The sequence below is a fragment of the Globicephala melas genome, chromosome 6, assembly GCF_963455315.2.
Source record: "Globicephala melas chromosome 6, mGloMel1.2, whole genome shotgun sequence".
NCBI lineage: Eukaryota > Metazoa > Chordata > Mammalia > Artiodactyla > Delphinidae > Globicephala > Globicephala melas.
The window spans coordinates 90,801,990-90,822,684 of record NC_083319.1 but is presented as its reverse complement, the minus strand read 5'-3'; the positions used below and the strand labels follow the sequence as shown (position 1 = coordinate 90,822,684).

The following is a 20,695-nucleotide window of genomic DNA, read 5'->3' as shown; positions in this document are numbered from 1 at the left end:
TTCAACTGTGACATATTTTTTTGCCATCTCATTTTTTTTTTTTTTAATGAGTAGGTTGTGTTCCTGTTTTACTGGTTGTTTGGCCCGAGGCTTCCAACACTAGAGTTTGTAGGCTATTGAGTAGAGGTGGTCTTTGTGCTGAGATGAGGACCTCTGGAGGACCTCACTCTGAAGAATATTCCCTGGAGTCTGAGGTTCTCTGTTAGTCCAGTGGTTCAGACTCGGAGCTCCCATTGCAAGAGCTTCCGCCCGACCCCAAGGTCATGAATCAAGATCCGACAAGCCATGTGGGGCAGCAAAAAAAAGAAAAAAAAAAAACAGTAACAAAGTAAAAATAAAATTAGACTAGGAAACTAACAGATTTATTAGAAAGAATGTAAAAATAAAAATATATATGAATCAACAACTGGAGTGTACATCAGTACCCTATAGTAAAAAAGAGGAGGAGGGAAAAGGAAAAAAAAAAAAAGTGGGGGAGGGAAGGCCTTGGCTGTGGAGAGCGAGGCCTAAGCAAGGGTGAGGTTTGGGTGGTGTATGGGACCAATGCTCAGGACCCACAGGGCTGGAAAATGTCCTAAGGGCTGTGGGAGATGGGGCTTATACTCAAGGAACAGTAGGAACCCAGGCGTGCCACCCACCCCTGGTCTCAGAGGGTAGGGGACCTCACCTGGGAGCCTAGCAGGGGCAGAGCAAATGCCCTCCTCTCCTCTCCTGCTCCTCTGGTCTGGGGTCCGGGAGGGTCCCTCCTGCCTGCCTCTCTGATCTCCCAGGCCTCTCTCCTATGTCCCCAGGACCAATACAGTAGGGGGAAAAGGGGGCCTTGGAGGGCAGGGGACCAGCCTGGGAGCTCAGCAGGCTCCCTGTGCCCAAGTGAGTAGGGTAATCACCCTCTGCTCCTCTCCTGATCCTCCTGGATGGCCCCTCCTATCTGCCACTCCTGATCTCCCCAGCCTCCCTCCTATGTCCCCAGGACCCATGCGGCCTGGATGAGGCTTTGAGGGGAGGGGGAATTGGCTTGGGAACTCAGCAAGCTCCCCAGCCCAAGGGACACCAATGCTGTCTGGGCTCCACTTCTCCCCCATCGGTCTTCCTACATCCTACTCGTTCACTCTGAGGTTCCTCCTGTCTCCTTGGGGGTCAGAGTCCCCTACCAGTGGCTGGCAGACACCCTAGTTGTGGGGAGAAGCTAACTCTGTGTGTTCCCACACCACCATCTTGACTCCTCCCCTGTGCTTGAGTTTTGAGGTACATAATTTACTTTGATATTTATAAGAAATCTAAAAACTCAGCTTTTATTTTCCTATTTACACAAACTTTCAGAAATATGTGTTTTAACTTCAAAATATTTTATCACATTTTGTTTTAATTACTAGTTTTATAACATTGTGGTAAGAAAATGTGATGTAAACCCTTATAATTTATCTGTTTTCAAGTGTGTTGCAATTTATTTTAAAATGTCCAAAGTATGTTGGAAAAATAGGAGACAGAAAGTGGATAGAGTGAGAACATAGTTACATAGAAAGAACAGTCTACAGTTTAGTAGTTAAATGACCTCAATTTCCTTTTTCTATTATCTTCCTGTTATGTTGAAATTTTTTCCTTTTACATACTGTCATTGATTTCTTATTAACTTCTTTTTTACCTTCTTATCATTTTTTTCTAACACTCAATGGTTTCAGACTAATCATATCCCTAATTTGGACTGGTATATTTGTAAATATCAATTGACATTTCTTTCATTCTTCATCACTTTTTAAATAGTTTTTGTATATAATTTTTTTTTAACATTTTTATCAAACATTTGGGTAATTTGTTTCTCTCTGTGTACATGTAGTTATTGCATCTTTAAAACTCAGACTTTATACTTTGCTTTTGATTCAGGAATTTAACCCAAAAAAGGATTATTGCTGTGACATTTATAATCAGATTAATGTTTCTTGTTGTCTTAGGGCCTCTAGTGTGGCTGTAATTTTTAGATTTTGTTTTTTACTTTCTTAGCAGTATTTTTTAATCTCACCTAAACCCATTTTTGCCTCATTATTCCTTTCTCATTCCAGCCTGTTCTTCCCATCTAATTAGTTATTGCTGTTTTATAGACATTATGTATTTTTATGTGATTATGACAACAAAAGTTTTCCTGAAATTCCTCCTAGGTCATTGAGTGTTTTTTTGACACATATGTACTGGGCTCTTATTTTCCAAAAATGATTCTAGGTCTTGGGGACTGATCAACTAGCAAGAAAAACTTGAGTTCTTACACTTGAGGAACTTGAATCTGACAGGGGCAAGGGGGGCAATCAATAAAATATTTGGAAAATAAAAGAATAAACATAGTAGATAAAAATTCATGTTATGAAAAAAATCTAACAGACCAAGAATTTTCATAGTACATTGGGGCAGTTGATGTGGAGTGGTCAGGTGTGGCCTCTGTGAGGAATGAAATTGAAGGAGTAAGCCAGGCGATAATGTGGGGAAAGCCATTTCCAGACAAAGAAATATCCTGTGCAAAAGACTTAAGTCAGCTCTAGTATAAAATACATCCTCTCACCTTTGGAAAAATATTACTTTCATGTACATTTGCATCTTTACACTGTCAAAGTATCATTATTTAGTTTAATAAAGTCTTTGCTCCAATTATCACAAACAAATGTAGAAATGCATTATCTCTTCTTTGGATGAACTTAATCTGGATACTTTATCAGAATATTTTAAGGTATATCATGAACTACAATTTGTTAATATAAAACTTAAAGAGCCAGTTAAAAAATATGAAGTTGATTTTTTATCATTAATTTAGAACAATTTTACATGCTTCCAATTAATTTAGAGATTACCAAAAAAGGGGCATTTAAAAAGCATTTGATCTTCAGAAAACCTTTACTAAGTAATTATAAGCTCTTAAGATCACTTTCCTTTAGGGCTTCCCTGGTGGCACAGTGGTTGAGAGTCCGCCTGCCGATGCAGGGAACACGGGTTCGTGCCACGGTCCGGGAAGATCCCACATGCCATGGAGTGGCTAGGACCGTGAGCCATGGCCACTGAGCCTGTGCTCCACAACGGGAGAAGCTGCAACAGTGAGAGGCCTGCGTACCGCCAAAAAAAAAAAAAAAAAAAAAAATCACTCTCCTTTGAAAAGGAAAGCATGTGTTCTTTTGTGTAATCCATCTTAAACTTTAAAGTTTTTCATTCTGGGCAAAAGAAGTTTGCTCAATATTTTCCAAAATAAATATTTCTAGATGCACAGTAAGTTAGCAAAAGATGAGAATTTGAGCTATGTAAATTTTGAAAATTTTAGTGGATTATGTTTGTCACTAATTTCTAGTACTGAATCCTCTCACTAGATCTTTTTAGAACTTATTTAGTTTTTTGCTGCTGTTGTTTCTTTTTTTTTTTTTTTTTTTTGCATATTACCTTTATTTTGCAGAAAATGTTTTGCTCATTGTCTTTGGCTATTTTTTTCAGAAGAAAAATATTGCCATTGTATGTTTAACAATACAAGAGGCAATTACATATGCTCAAAATAAACACATTCTATTGGGCAGAACAGTGAAATTTCCATTGCAGTTAAAGTCTGTTGTCCTCAACTATGAATTTATTATTTTGTCCCTAACAGCTTAACTATAAGTATGATAGCTGTCACAAAAGGGACCTGAAAACTACTCTGAAGAAACAAGGGATGCAATTGAAAGTATGCTTTTTATTTCACTAAATAAGACGAGTTGAGTTTATTAATTCTAGTGTGTCAAATCTTCTATATTCTGTAAGAGACACAAAAAAATAAGTTTCTGGATCTTAGCAAACAAAATTTTATTATGATCAAGTAATGGTGATTTAATAGTCCAACTGAGTTTTGTTTCCATACTTAAATTCATCTGTAGCATATAAACGCAACATAGGACAACACTTGTGTTGCAGATGATGGGTGGGGTTACTTTTTTGATGAACAACAGGACATATATTCCTTTTCATATTTTAAAGTGAAGTTAATAAGATTTTTTTTTCTTTCTTGACCTATGAGACTGTCATTTTGTACCTAGATCAAATCCTGAGTAAAACTGGTAGACATAAAAAAAAAATAGTGTATATTTTAAGGAAAGGCTTTGGTTTACATGGAAGGTGGTGACAGGGATATCCATGAGGTTATGAGGCCAAGGTGTGATATTGGCTGTCAGGAATATCTGTGGCCACGACATGGTTCTTATAGAGTGAGAATCCTGAGGAGAAGGGACCTGAGATTATTTGGGTAAGATAGTGTTCACTGGGAAGGTCTGGACTCCCAGCCCATTAGGTAGCTATGCTGTCTGAGACCCTGGTGTGAAGGTGCTCTGCTAGCTGACCACAGGTTGGGGTACTGATGCAGTCCTGTTGTGCTCAGGAGTAACATGATAGTATGTACACACATGCTGAGGCTGGGCTAAGTTCATGGGATCAGATCATGGACAACTTGCAAATGAATTGTCAGAATAGGTTGGAGAATTTTTCCAATGAGTGTATGGGCTAAGTATGAGCTTGTCCAAGTGAGGAGGAGTCCTAGGCACGGCTTTGAGGACAGGGACAGGGATGTGTGAACTGTGGTTCCTCAGCATAGAGCATTTTTCACAGCCATGGGTGGAGAAAAGTGAGACAGGACCTCCAAACTGAGGATGGGGGTTGACAGCAGGTAGAAGGAACTGAGTCCAGGGATAAGCTACTTCCATTAGTAATACCCAGGTTGCTGTTTGTCTCTGGGTTCTTCCATCTTATCTTTGTGATCCCTGCTTCTTTTTGCATCACGGCAAGCCCTTGCAAATCAGTTTTATGTAGTTTTAAGAGCTGTAATCTCTTTCTGGTAAGCCTTGACAGATATGCATTGAGTCTTGAGAATGCCGTGGCTGGTAGTCATCCCCTGTAGACCCTCAACTCATACTATATGAATTTAGAGCTTTTATTTATGTAAGGAGTTCAATATGCACATAGGAATTGGACTGACCCCCCAGGTACCCACTCTCTGTTCACATACTTCCAGAAGTGGTTGCTCTCCATCACAAAATCCAAGATAAAACAACACATGGTGTTCGGGTCCAGGCCAGACATACTCAATTTCAGCACTGGGAGCATCCTCCTGCTGTTATTGGTGACCATCACCTGATTGGTGAGCTCTCTGAAGTACAGCCATATCTAACTTTTCTTGGTTGACACTGGGGTCACCCTTCTCCCTGCCAGCCTGTAGCTCTCACTTCAAGGAGCTCAGCTGGTGGTCCACTCTATTGCAGGCTATTCTACAAGTTCCGGACACCAAGGGAGATTGTCCTCTTGCTGACCCTTCTTCATGGCCCTCCAACCCAGACTTACTTACCCAAGAGCCATATTTAACTCCTTTCAACAGCCACTCTTCCAAGAAAAGGAGCAGCAAAGGTCCACAGTTCCCAGGCAGAGACCTGTGAGGAGAAGACTTGAAGGTAGGGGAGGGGCAGAGGGGTGAAGATAGAGGATAGTCCCCTTGAACTCCTGCAAGGCATGACTAAAGTAGCTCTTTGTGGCATTGGATTTGCTTTAAACAATTAAAAATCAGACTATTGACTAGCACACAAATATTTATAAAATATACAAATAAAACTATTGATATCTTTGAAGCCCATTTTTAAACAAAAGGAACATTTTTAAATGTGCCAGGATGTAAATTATGGGTACCTCAGGATTATTATAACTTTTCTATAACATTTTATTAGATCTTTATGGTGTTTTTAAAAATGTTGGCCACTGATATTTGAAATTTGATAGGTATTTATAAAGTTTCCTCAAAGGATTCTTATGACAGCTAAAATTTTTGCCTATTTAGACAGACACTTTTGGCTGGCTACTCGGTAAAGTACCACATGCTGTGATTATTACGTTTTGTGCTTTCCAAGTCAACACCCAGATGCCTGTGAACCTGACCTGCACAGAGTAGTTATTTTGGTTCTTTAAACTGCCTGCCAAACTGTTACAGTAGCTTTTACATATGGACAGATGGCCACTTCAGAACAAATCAAAATATAATATTTGGTCTCTGAACTTACTTTTGAATTCAAATCTTTGAAGATGAATGCTAACTCAGATTGAATTTTGGGTTTGACTAATTGTTTTGATGTTCTTAGGCAGTTTTCATGAAACATATTTGATCAAATAACTTAACATGGACTTCACTTCTTATTAGTTGTATAATGTCCCTTCTGGTGTGTTAAATGCAATAAAAATTTGAGCATATATACTAATATGTAGCTCCTACCCAGCATATGATGAACAAAATATGTATTAACAAGAGACATCAATCCATTTCTGAGGTTATGCACGTAGTTTACTGCTGAAATGCGGTAAAACTTTAAAATTTGTAATTTCTGGTCAGAGTTTATGAGAAACATGAATATGAGCAAGATAGGTAAATTTAGTGTTTTTTTAACAAGGTAGGTATGGCACAGACTTCAAACTATAACACAGATTTCAAGCAAACAAGGGTAATTACATTGATTTAAGCAGTTCTTTCCCATTTATTCATATATTTTTTTGTCTTAATTCAGACCTAGCTTAATTCACCCCTCCCTCCCTCCTTTCCTCCCTCTCTCCCTTCCTTCCTTCCTTCCTTCCTTCCTTCCTTCCTTCCTTCCTTCCATCTTTCCTTCCCTTTCTTCTGTTCTGCCTTTCTTTCTCCTATGTCTTTAAACTGCAGTCCTGAGTAAAATGGATGGTTTCAGATTAACCTAATTAATTACAACTAAAAAGCCACTTATGTCATTAACCCGGGATACTTCCCTGGGCTACTCAGATCCAAATGTAGATTTCATATTTTCAATGGAACAATGTTTGTTAGAAAATATATTTCATATTATAATCTTTATAATGAGAAAAATGCTAGTTAAAACCAAAACCATTAGTCACCTGTAAGATTTGAAATATATGAAAAGTTTGATAACACTCTGTTGGTGAGGCTAAGGAGGAAAAAGCAGTCTAATATTTTGTTTTTCAAAATGTAAAATGGGACAACATCCATGGAGAAGATTTTATCAATATCTAACAAAATCATAGCTGTATTTGGCCTTTGATCTATCAATCCCTCTTCCAGGAATCTGTTCCAAAGATCCAAAAGTACACTGACATTAGTTTGAAATGACATGTATCAAATGTTCTTCAATGTAACATTATTGGTACTAGTAACAAAATTGAAATCACCCCCAAAATCCAAAATTCTAACACCAAAATCCAACAGTTATATAAACTGCAATATATCTACACAGTAGATTACTATGTACTTGCGCAAAGCAGTTGGGAAGATCTCTACAAAATGGATTAAATGGATTATATATTGTATATTTTGGAGTATAAATTGTTAAGTGATAAAAGGAAGTTGCAGAAAACTGTGTATAGTATGTCACCTTTTGTGTAAGAAACCCTCCCTTCCTTCCTTCCTTCTTTCCATCCTTCCTTCCACCCCTTTCTCTCTCTTTCATCTCTGTTTCTTTTCTTTATTATTTCACAGTTTGTGCTTTTTTTTTTATATTTGCAAAAATAAATAAGGGAAGGAGAGAAGAAAAACTCATAAAAATTGTTCCCTATAAGGTAACTGTCTCTCCATTCTGAAAAGTGAGACGTTGAAATCATCTACTATTATTGCACTTCTGTCTATTTTTCTAGTCAATTCTGTCAGTGTTTGTTTTATATATTTAGGTGCTCTGATGTTGCATGAATATATATTTGTAATTGTTATATCTTCCTAGTGATTTGACCTTTTATCGTTATATAATGTCCTACTTTGTTTTTGTGATAGTTTTTTGTTCAAATTGACAATAAATTTTAAGCATAATTAACTGTCATTAGCACAAATTCATGAACTGTATCTTCGTTTTTCTCATTTTTTGAAACCTTATATTTATAATCATATTTATATTTGATAAATAAAATTATTTATAAAGAATTCAAGTTATAAGTAAATGGAAATGTATCATTCAATTTTTGTTTTCTTGCTAGTGGAGGACATTAAGCAAAACTAAGATTTTTAATTCATAAATATGGTAATAAAATTGAACATGTATTTAAAGTATTGAAATAGTATAACTGAAGAATAAAAGAAACATTATAATAAATGCTTTATTATCATTAATGTTAAATTCTTTTGATTACTGATTTTAATTGAAGATTTTAAAAATACACTATAAAAAATAAAAATACATTATAAATATATTTGCATTATAAATCTATATTTAAAACTTGTAAATGTTGATAGAACTAATTGTCCTGTTGAATAATGGAACAGAGTTCCTCATCTAATTATTTAATTTTTATGATCCTTGTGAAATAACAGTTAACTATTTGAAATGTGCTATTCATTTTTGTATGTGTTTTACAGAAAGAAATTGTATTCTGTCATAGCTTACATTTCTAAATTCAAAAAGGCAAATATTTCAAGACCTTTATTATCTTGATCATTTTGACACATTTAAAAATCATCCAATTTTAACAAAGATGTCCTTACCAGGAAATGGTAAGTTCTACTGACAAGTTAAAACAAATGACCAATTATTATTTTTAATTATATTTGTTGCTGGGAAAAAAAAATTGTAGAAAACTAGTCAGAGAAGAAGGATTATATCCTTTAATTTGTAATAAATTTATTTGTAAAGATGGGTGATGTGATGCCTAGCTGTGAAAATAAGTAACATGACAAGTAAATATTAAAGCCATGGAAGTGATCTAAAAATACCTGGATAATTATTGCAGATTATATAAATGTGGGTTTCTGGGGTAGGATTGGAGGTACCAGCCACTTTCCACTGGAAACAAAGCTTCAGTGACTTATATTCTATTGCCAGAAGAACTGGGGAATTTAAACATAGAAATAGAGTAATTGGATGATTTATTTCATAAGCATACATTTTTAAATGTTGCTGATGACTTTTCTTGAAAGTAAAGCCAGAAGGATTTTAAGATTCTTAACTGTAAATATTAGAAATGATTATTATAATACTTTCCATGATAAAATTATTTGAAACTTACTCTTGTATATTCCCAATGAAAGGTGATTCTTATTTTTTATTGTGGCTAATTTAATGAAATAATATTTTATACAAAACACAATTTTCCTAACTTGGAAATTATAATTAATTAAATTAAGAACACATTTGAGTTTTGAGTGTTGTCATTTAGACTGTGGGCATTATCAGGGCACAATAATCCACTTGGTGAAAATTTAGTCTAGTTGAAGGCCAATTATTTTACTTCCTAGTAATTCACATGATATGTCCTTGCAAATAGAAGCAGCCGCTAGCCAAGTAACTAGGGAGAAACAAAGAGCCTTGGGTGGGTGATATTTCAAATTCAACAGTATAAAGCAAAGAAAAATAACACATTTTAACACATAAAAAATGCTAGAAAAAATGTTTACATGCATGATTCTAGTTTGGTAATTGCTTCTATTCTAAATTTTTTCATATCAATTCAACAATAAGCACCTTCCTATCATATAAATCACTATCACTTATAAGTAAGTAGGGTTGTAGTTTTAAAGTATTTGGTTTTATCAAGTAATATATGCTCATTAAAAAAATCACATGTTAAAGAATGTTTTATATTAAATGTCAACAGAGTCAGATCACTTCTTCACTTCTAAGTCTACTCTCCAGACAAGTTCTTCACAATTGCTTATATTTTGGTTATTTCCCTTCTCAAACAATATATATTTTCTGAATTTATTAATATCAGATAACATTTATTATTCCCCCAATATCAAATATAAATATTTAACTCACTCAAGTCCTCTTCTCCAACTGTTTTAGTCAATTATGTTATTGTTTTGGTTTTTCTGTCAATTATCTTTAGTATAAACAATGTAATTAAACTCAATCATTTTTCTATAGTCCTTTAATTCAGTTTTCATACTTTATACGACAATTTTAATGCCCTTGTTTCTCTACCCAATTTTCTTCACAATCTGCTTTGTGTAAGTTACATTTTTATCATAGCTCTTGGATTTTCATTCCATCCTTAAACATAGCATCTTCTTTCCGTGGCCTGAAGATCGACTCAAAATTGAAAGTAAATAAACAATATTTTCATCATTATGGTTGCAAACATATTGAGCAATAAAATACCAATTGTCTTCCCATCTTTAGGAGTTCAAATCCAAATGCCCCTTGAGGGAGAATGTTAGGCTGAAAGAATTTCCTCAGTTGGTAAAACATCATTTAAAATTATATTTGGAAAATAATTTCCATCCTCAGTTTCTGTCATTTTTGGAGGTTATATTGGCCATTTAAAAATTGCATGTACTGCTTTTATTCTCAACATTTTTCAGTTCTAAATCATGCTTATCATTATGTTCTACTACCTTTATTTCTCAAAAGTACCTGTAATGATCTCCACTGGAATTTTATTACCTTCTCTGTTGGGTTTTCTCTTTGTTTTTCTTTTATTATAACTTTCTTTTGCTTAATTTACATATTAGTTTCTTTTCTTCCCTTAAGCTCATAATGAAAGATCTTCATAAACTATGAAGTTAGCAGATAACATTTCTGAGTCCTAAGCACTATAGTGTTGATTTTAAGCTTAGAAATTTCTTTAATCTCCTAAAAATGAAATATATACATATATATAGACAGTATGTGTTCCCCCAGCTGATTGGTAAATAAGACTGTCTTCTATTTAGGTCTGTACTCAAGTGGGGTATTATAGGATGAGAGGCTACACACAGTAATCTCTTTTTTTCACCTGATCATAGCAGTCTGCCTTGCTGTTGATAGCACAAGCACCAAACTGACAAAGGCTTTACTATGAATCAACATTCAGACTATTGATCTTATTTAGGATTTAAATGTTTTATTTAAATGTTTTAAAAAGTTTCATTTTGAAGTAATTGTAGGTTCATTAGCAGTAATAAGAAATAATGCAGAGGGGTCTCATGTACTCATTTCCCAGTTTCTCTCAATGGCGACATCCTAGATTATAGTACAATATCACAACCAGAATATTAATTTTTATGTAAGATGTGTGAAAAGTCAAGGCCCAGTTTTTTTTAACCTATCAGATTGCTCTAGTACCATTGGTTTAAAAGGCTATCTTTTCTCCATTGAATTGTTCCTTTCACTTTTGTCAAAAATCATTTGGGCATATTTGTGAGTTTATTTCTGAATTTTATGTTCTCTTCTATTGGCCTACGTGTCTATTCCTCCACTCACACTACACAGTCTTGATTACTAAAGATAGTATAAGGATGAATTGGGAGATTGGAATTGACATATATACACTATTGATACTACGTATAAAATGGATAACTAATGAGAACCTACTGTATAGCACAGGGAACTCTACTCAGTGCTCTGTGGTGACCTAAATGGGAAGGAAATCCAAAAAAGAGAGGATATATGTATACGTATAGCTGATTCACTTTGCTGTACAGTAGAAACTAACAAAATATTGTAAAGTGACTATACTCCAAAATAAATAAATAAATAAATAAATAAAGCAGTAATAAAAAAAAGATAAAGAAAAAAAAATAAGGCTTAAAATTGGGTAGACTGGCTTCTTCTACTATATTCTTCATTTTCCAAATTCTTTTTGTTCTTCTAGTTCCTTTGTTCTTTTCCATATATATTTTTAAATAATCTGGTCTATACAAAAATTTTTGCTGATGTCTTGATGAGAATAGTTTTAAAATTATATATCAATTTTGGCATAATTGAAATCCTTACTGTTATGAGCTAAATTGACTCTCCCCAAAATTTATGTGTAGAAGTCTTAACACCCCAGACTTAACAATATGATAATGTGACTATATTTGGGATATGGTCTTTAAAGAGGTATTTAAATTAAAATGAGGTAATTAAGATGGGCTCTAATCCAACCTGATTTGCAATTAGGACAGACACACATAGAGGAAGACTCTGAAGGTACAGAGAAGAGATGGCCATTTAGGAGCAAAGAAGAGAAGCCTTAGGCAAAATAAAACCCTGCTGACATCTTGATCATGGACTTTAATAAGCCTCCAGGATTGTGAGAAAATATATTTATTTTATTTATGCTACCCAGCCTTTGCTATTTTATTATGATGGCCCTTGCAAAACTAACGGTTACCAAGCTGAAGCTTCCAATCTATAAACACTGAATGTCTTCCATTTATTTAGAACCTCTTTGATTTTTTTCATGAGCATTTTATAGTCTTTTGATGACAAGTCTTGTAAATATTTGATTATTTGGATATATTTCTATATTTCATTTTTGAGTGATTATAAAAATCTCACTGCCCATAGTTAATTCCTAGCAAATAGGTTTACAATTAATATTTTATGTTTGTTTTATATCCTGTATCCTTGCTTAACTTATTAATTCTAAAAGGGTATTTTTTTGAGTATATGTGTATTCCTAGACTTCAGTTTGTATACAATCATATCATCTGCGAATAGAGACAAGTTTATTTCTTTCTTACCTACATATCTGTCTTTTAATTATTTTTCTTGCCTTACTGAACTTGCTAGAACACCTCATACTATGTTAAATGAGTGCGGTGAGAGTGAATATCCTTGCCTTGTTCCTGATCTTGAGGAGGGAAATAATTCAGTCTTTCATCGTTAAGTATAATGTTAACTTTGGGATTTTTGGTTTTGGTTTTCTTTTTGTTTTTGATTTCCATAGATGCTGTTTATCAAGGGGAAGAAGTTATTCTCTATTCCTATTTTTCTGAGAGCTTTTTGTCCGTTTGTTGTTTTTACAACATGAATGGTTGTGAAATTTGTCAAACCCTTTTTCTGCATTGAATTATATGACCATGCAATTTTTTTTTCTTTAGGATTGGGTCAATTACATTGATAATTCTTGAATATTGAACTGGCTTTACATGCTGAGAATGAATATCAGTTGGTAATGGTGTATAATTATTTGTATATATTGCTAATTCTATTTATTAATACTTTGCTAAGGATTTCTACATTTATTTTATGATGGAAATTGGTGTGTAGTTTTCTTTTTGTGTATTGTCTTTTTCTTGTTTTGGTATTACTATAATAATACCGTCATAGCAATAGAAATAAAAATCCAGTATTTTACTTCAAAAACTGTGATCCTCATGAACAAGATCTGTGATTTCTGTCATTAAAGATGTGGGGATAGGGAACTAACAAGCCATTATTTTTAAGTTTAATACTTGTAATTTATTCTCTGGAATCATATGATCATTTATCATATGTGATTGCCAATAGGTGAATTTTACAACTACAGTAAGGGGTGGTGGGGAAGTACAAAGAGATTCTTCTAATACCAGACACAAAACTGAATTTCTGTGTAATTTAGAACAAATTGATTTAACCTAATGGAATTGAAATTTCTGTGCTGTAAAATGGGAATTATGATGCCAACTATTAACAGTATTGGGGAAATCAAATGAAATAATATAAGTAACATCTTGTAAGAACATAGATTTTTTAATAAGCTCGGTGAGAAATTAACTGTATCTCTATTCTCTATCTATCATCTATAGAAATAGAAAAAAATAGAAAGATAGATGTGGGCCGGGGATAAACAGGATTTCCACTTCCAACATCCATCATGTCCTTAAAAGAGAATGTAGACTAGGCTTTGGTGGGTTTGACAGGAAAGTCAGAATCCAAGTTGCTCATAAATATTTCACAGGAAGGACATAGATGCTGCTTAAAGTTCTTTCTGAATGGCGTTAGGTGACTTGATTCTGCAAAAGCTTTGAGCTTAGAAAAAATGAGCTTTGCGTATTGACAAGAGTCCTCACATGGGGACAGGGTCAAAATTAACAGACTCTGCAACCCAAAGGAGGCTGGCTGAATATTCCCGCTACCTTTGCTCTGATCATGTGACCATCTCACGCTTCTGTCACTTTCATTAAATAAAAATTAATCTTAACATATTTGGGCAGGAGTGGGGGTGGGTTGGCATGGATGTCTACTCTGTCAAGGATTAAAAAATATCCTTTAGTTCTCATCACCTAATCAGTTGATTTCAGCTCCATTTTCTCCCTTTTCTTTCTTTATCACTGCCTAACCTTGTCCCCTAGGAGTTTCAGACCTTGTTATTCATAAATGGCATAACTTCGTGCACCCTTTTCCTTTTTACTCAAAAGTTTTCTCTAAAATCAAAGGATTACTTGGCTGATTATAAAATTCTTGCATCACATATTCTTCCTCTCAGTATATTTTAGATACTGATCAAACTGTCTCCTTGCATGAATATTACTGTGAAGATGTCGAATCCATCTTGATATTTCACACTAGTAGGGGGCATGATTTTTTCCCCTCCTACTCCTAGGATTCTTTCTTTGTACCTGAATTTTAACATCCTTACCAGAATATGCTTTGATTTGGAATGGTAGGTATGAATGTTAGGTTTCATTATTTCTTGGAAATCTATGAGCCCCTTCAGTCTACACATTCAACTTGTTTTTATTTCAGAAAAAATGTTGAAAAAATTATACTTTAGACTCTTTCTATATTTTCATTTGCTTAGTTCTTCTTAAAAATATCAATAATGCATGTTAGATATACCTTTTTAAAGTCTAGCGTTCCTTCTGTGATCATGTTTACATTCCCCTTTCTCTCTCCCTGCTCCACCTCCCTCCCTCCCTCTCTTTCTTTCTCTCTGAGTCACCCTCATAACTACTTATAAACATCTACCTTTTTCCACCTATAACGGGCATTATGCTCTACACTGGCTTTTCATTTTTTGTCATATTGTGACATTTTGCAACTCAATTCTATATTCTTTGGACATCCTATACAGTCTCTTTGGAATACTTTTTTCTCATTGTTCAAATTTCACTTATTACTTATAAAGATGATATTATCTATAAATTCTGTGAGAATAATGAGAAGCATTTCTTTCATTCCTTTGTTTTGCTGTAACCATCTTTTTATCAGAAATGACCATTTACTGATTTAAAGAAAACTGTTTTGCGCATAGAGCACATATCATTTCCTTTCTAAGTATGATCCATCTTTGAATTATTTTTGCTGCTTGCCAGAGATGTTGACAACTATGGTAACTGGGACTATCTGGGGCGTGGATTCAGAGGTGTTGACTCCAAACTCTTCCTCAACAAATTGCTTGGGTGACAGAAAAATCTTCTTTGGTATTCAGCGTACATTTGGCAGATGTGAAAACCATTCAGTATTTAAGGATGGGGAAATTTATAGCTGATCACGGGTGACTAGAGTGATGGAATGGCTAAAGGCGTTAAGGGAAGAGGAGGGTTGTTCTTCATAGATCAAGAAACTGTCACTGCCTTAGACTACAGCTCATGTGACCATTTTCGCCCCAGAGCTGCTGACAGTATGAGGGGTAAGCTCTCTGTCTGTGTCTGCTACTGTTAGAAATGTATTTTGCTATTAAGCAAAAACCAGGAGCCCACTCTACCATTGCTGCTAAATTATTCTCAAAGTTGCTGACATTCACTGCTGCCTAAAATCACCTTTAAAAAAATGGCTTTATAAAATATAGGTTAAATATAAAATTCACCCATTTCGCGAGCATTTAATTCAATAAATTTTTGTATATTGTAGAGCTGGTCTGCCTTTCTTTGCCTCCACCCCTGCATGCTCTTCTCCTAGAATGGAGGTTCCATGCCAAGAAGACCATGAGCAAGATGCCTTCTTTTGTCGTTATGGTCCTGCTACTGTCACAGCCCCTAGGTGCTGAAAGAAACTGAAATAGCAAAGTAATATTCTGTTTCTTCTTTCTTCCTTCTAAATTCCATCTAGTGCCTCCAATTGGCAGAAACCAAGAGAAATTCAGAAAGCTAGGTTGTCTGAAATATGTGGTTTGCATGTTTATCCCTCAAAAGTACAGAAGAAAGTGCAGAAAGGAAAGTGTAATATTGAGAGCCCATCATATTGAAAGCTAGAGTATCCAGAGCACCCCTCAACTTATAAAATCATGGATTGCCTCCTCTATTCCTGTCTTAGCCCATTCAGGCAGCTATAACAAATTACCGTAGACTAGGGAGGGAGACGCAAGAGGGAAGACATATGGGAACATATGTTTATGTATGACTGATTCACTTTGTTATAAAGCAGAAACTAACACACCATTGTAAAGCAATTATACCCCAATAAAGATGTTAAAAAAAAAAAAAGTATATGCACCTATAACATAAAAAAAAAAAAAAATTACCGTAGACTGGGTGACTTATAAACAACAGAAACTTATTTCTCACACTTCTGGAGGCTGGGAAATTCAAGATCAGGTGCCAGCAGGTTTGGTGTCGTTCATTCATGAGGGATCTGCCCTTATGACCTGATCACCAACCAAAGGCCCCACCTCCAAATGACATCTCACTGTAAATTAAGTTTTAACATATGAATGGGGGCACTAACATTTAGTCTATGGCAATGCTTTTCCTTCTCTATTCAGCTCTCAGTGAAGTAACTTTCAGGCTAGGAAAGAAAGTGTACAGATGGTTTTATTTATTTTTATTATTTATTTGTTTTTTATTTGCCAGGTATCTGCTTTTCTGTCGCAAATATCTGGGTCCCAACAGGATATATTCCATAGTACCCAGAGCCTTCCTATAACTCTTGATGTCTTAACTGTCATTTTGTAGAGGTTGTGCAGAATAAGATACTTAATATTTTTTTGGAAATGTACAAATATCTTGGAGACTGAGGAAGTTTGTGAAAATAAATATCATGCACTCTTGTTTAGGTTAATATTTCACATTTTTTGGCTAGTATAATTCTATTTGTATATTGAAGTTTTTTTTTCTATTATATTAAATCTTGAATTTTCTACTATTCTTTTTTTTTTTTTTTTTAATGAAGTCCAAGGTCATTGTTGGTACAGCAATTCATCAGTGAGGACAAACAACCAATTTATTGTTGCTAAACAGATTAACATGCCAATCCTTTAAAAAAAAAAAAAAAAGCCTTGTACAATAATAGTAGCCATGCGTTAGCCACTTTAATATAAAATGTGATCAAAAGTCAAAATACAAGAGTTCAAAAGGCATAGAAAAACCAAAAATTTTCAGTTTTATTACAAGTTTTAGATTCTGGAAATAGTTTAAAAAAAAAAAACTTATATGCTAATTTCAGCCCAGGGCTAATTTTTTTACAACCAAACTAAGAATTACTACGAGGGAACATCAATGCAACAAAGAAGTAAAATTTGCAAACCCAAGTCACAAACTTGCTAACAAAGTTAATAATCATGGTAATGGACAGCACCAAAGAGCAACTGATGCCTCAGTTAAATTTGAAAGAAACAATGCCTTCTCTAGGGCAGAGAAACATGCAAACAATTCTGCTTCAAGAAATTTGCATAGAAATAGAAAATGCTAGAGCCTTTACCACAAATGAAATTACAAAGCCTCAACATGTTAAATTCAACCCAAGGAGCACCAAATGTTAAATTGGAGCCAAGGTATGACTCAAAACATTTAATTTCCAGCTATGCAACTAGCAAGATCACAAGAATTTCAGGTGTGGAAAGGCACCCTAGGCACGCTCTTGAAAGACATGAATTTGATACAACGTAACCTTAAATCAATGCAGACATTCCTGTAAAATTTAAATTTTAGAGGGCACCATAAGGCATCAGGATCTCTTCTCAAAGTCACTCTTGATATTGTCAGCAACAATCACATCTTTATGATCTCATTAATGACCTTTCACAGATCTCTAGCCTGTACACGTACAGCAGAACCCCCAATATCGTGGGAAGCCCTTTCAGTTTGGCCCTGCTTAACGTGTTTGTAGAATGACTTTTTAGCCCAGCCGTGGCCTAAATGGTGTGAAAGGGACTACTCCCTGGGCATCTCAAGACTTCTCTTCAGTCTGAGCTGTCTCCCAGGCCCCTCTCTTCCACACCTGCCCCCGGGGTAAGACTCCAGAACTCTGGGATTCTGAGCCTGACCCCAGGCAACCTCACCGACACCCACCTTTGGAAGCTCCACTATTCCTCATCTCCAGCTCCCCCTGGTGGGGTCCAAAGTGACAGTTTGGTGCAAGGACTTGCAATGCTTATTTACAAATTCGTATTTTGTAGACCTTTCCTTAATTGAACACCTGTGACCTTTACAGTCGCTCTCCAGACCCTTTCCAGAGGTGTAGTAGAATATGCGAAGCAAAAGGACATTTTATTTCTACAGGAAGAAAAAGGATTAACATACATAGTAATAACTGTGTCCATCAAGAGTAATTTGTAATCAGAAAATGAAGACAAATGCCCCAGAAGCCTGCATTTTATCGACACTGCCACTTTCCCAAAACAAGAACCTCAGAAACAAGTCACTGGATCTGCTTTCAGTGAATCAGGAGCTCCCACATTTGTATTCCTCAATCTTTGAGAAAAGTACCAGATGAAACTGACCCACCCCTTTTTGTGTAAAATAGTAACTAACTGAACTCACATCTCCACGCCCTCATCCACCTGTTCAATGACAAACAGTAGTCAGTTCCCTTGAAGGAGACTTACACATTTTGGTATTTCTACCAAAAGAATTGAAATTTTCAAGCAGAAAAAAAGTTTAATTACAAGTAGGTGAGTGGCAGCCCAAGTGAAGCCCTTTTACTATGATTTCCAATTTTCTGTTCAATCCACACTGCAGAGATACAAGGAAAGCCACCATTTTGTTTCCTAAATTTTATTTAAGAATTCATACAAAATACTCCAGATAACTGAGTTTCAATCCTCATCTTCCTCCTCTTCTTCATCTTGTTAATCTGGAAGTAACGTAATTCGTAACTTTCTTTGCTGTTGGCAACTACGCGTAACCAATCACGGAGATGATTCTTCTTCAAATATTTTTTGGTGAGGTATTTCAAATACCTTTTGGAAAAAGGCACCTCGGAAGTTACAGTGATCTTGCTTTTGCTTCTTTCGATTGTTACAACACCTCCTCCGAGATTCCCAGCTTTTCCATTCACTTTGATTCTTTCCTGAAGAAATTGCTCAAAATTGGCCGCATCCATGATTCCATCTTCTACAGGATGGGTACAGTCAAGAGTAAACTTCAGGACCTGCTTTTTTTTGCCCCCCTTCACCACAAGCTTTTTCACTGGCGCCATCGCCGCAGCGGAGGCAGAAAAGCTCTACTATTCTTTTGTTCTTTTAGTCATTTGCCAGGGGTCGAAAAGATGAGATTGAAATAAAATGCTTTTATTCCACTGATTTTTAACAGAAAATTTGCATTCTCTACTTCCAGCCTGTCTGAAACCAGTTTCTAATTGTCTCTCAGGAGAAACAATACTGTTCTTTCACCCAGTACTTTTTGTTTGTTGTTGTTGTTCCAAAGTTCATATCATGGGTCTGTCACAGAAGCAAAATTATAAATTGCAAGTCATTAAGGTATGGTGAATGCCCATCTGTGTAAGAACATGTCAAAGAAATGTTTACCCAGTTGGAATATCACTGGCCAATCTACTATCTACTACTGTATATAGTATGTGTATTAATATCCTAGTGCTGCTATAGCAAAATACTACAAGTATATGACTTAAAGCAACAGAAATTTATTTTCTCACAGTTCTGGTGGCTAGAAGTCTGGAATTGATGTGTCAGCAGTGCCAGGCTCCCTCTGGAGACTCTTGGGAAGAATCCTTCATTGCCTCTCCCTAACTTCTGATGATCATTGGCAAATACTTGGCGTGCCTTGACTCGAAGTTTCATCCCTCCAACCTCTGTCTCCACCATCATATGGCCCTTTACCCTGCGTGTCTACCTCTCTGTGTCTCTTTCTCCTTATAAGGACACTAGTCATTGGACTTAGGGCCCACCTCAATCCAATATGACCTTACCTTAAGTTGGTTAAATCACAGAGACCCCGTTTCCAAATAAGGTCACATTCACAGGTGCCTGGGTTCAGGACTTCAATATATCTTTTGGGGGGACACAATTCAGCTCACAACAGTACTAGATATTATTAGTAGCATGGAGCTGGAAGATCTGGTAGATTTTTAGACCAATGGCAGCCAACATATAGTATATTGATATTTATATCAAACTGACTAAAATTACCTAAAAATTTCCAAAAATGAATAAATCTTCAACTTTGAAACTACTCACCTGCTTATTCCATTTTCTATTCAAAATAAATATACAAAGTATGATGTGTGTGTGTGTGTGCACGTGCTATATGTATCTACATGGATTTATGTGTAGGACTTTTCAAAATCCTCATTTCTAATTTACAACTGTAAAACTGAATTCTGAAGCTTAGACTAGACAGAAATCAGGGCTTCACGTTGAGGTGGTAAAGTTACACATACATCAATTCTGATAACTAAATTATTCAACCAATTACTTTTTTTGCTTTTTTAAATTGAGATACTATTGACATATAACACTGTGTAATTTTAAGGTGTACAATGTGTTGATTTGATGCATTTATATATTGCAATATGATTACCACCATAGTGTTACCTAATACCTTTAATGTGTCAGTTAATTATCACTTCTTTCTTTGTGATGAGAACAATTAAGATCTAGTCTCTTGGTAAATTTGAAGTTCATAATACAGTATTGGTGACTATAATTACTATGCTCTACATTAGAACTTCAGGATTTATTTATCTACTAGTTTTAAGTTTGTATCCTTAAATAACATCTCCCCAATCCCCCAAACTTCAGCCCCTGGTAATCACTATTCTACTCTGTTTTTACAAGTTTATCTTTGTTAGAATCCACAAATAAGTAATATCATACAGCATTTAATCTTCCTCTGTCTGACTTAGCT

The 20,695-nt window shown here is 35.2% G+C and overlaps 2 pseudogenes; both read right to left on the bottom strand.

Moving 5' to 3' along the window:
- Window positions 1-4,235: 4,235 nt before the first annotated feature.
- On the bottom strand, window positions 4,236-14,662 carry LOC132597536 (T-box transcription factor T pseudogene; annotated as a pseudogene).
- Window positions 14,663-18,320: 3,658 nt separating this feature from the next.
- On the bottom strand, window positions 18,321-19,028 carry LOC132597423 (large ribosomal subunit protein eL22 pseudogene; annotated as a pseudogene).
- Between the last annotated feature and the right edge of the window lie 1,667 nt (window positions 19,029-20,695).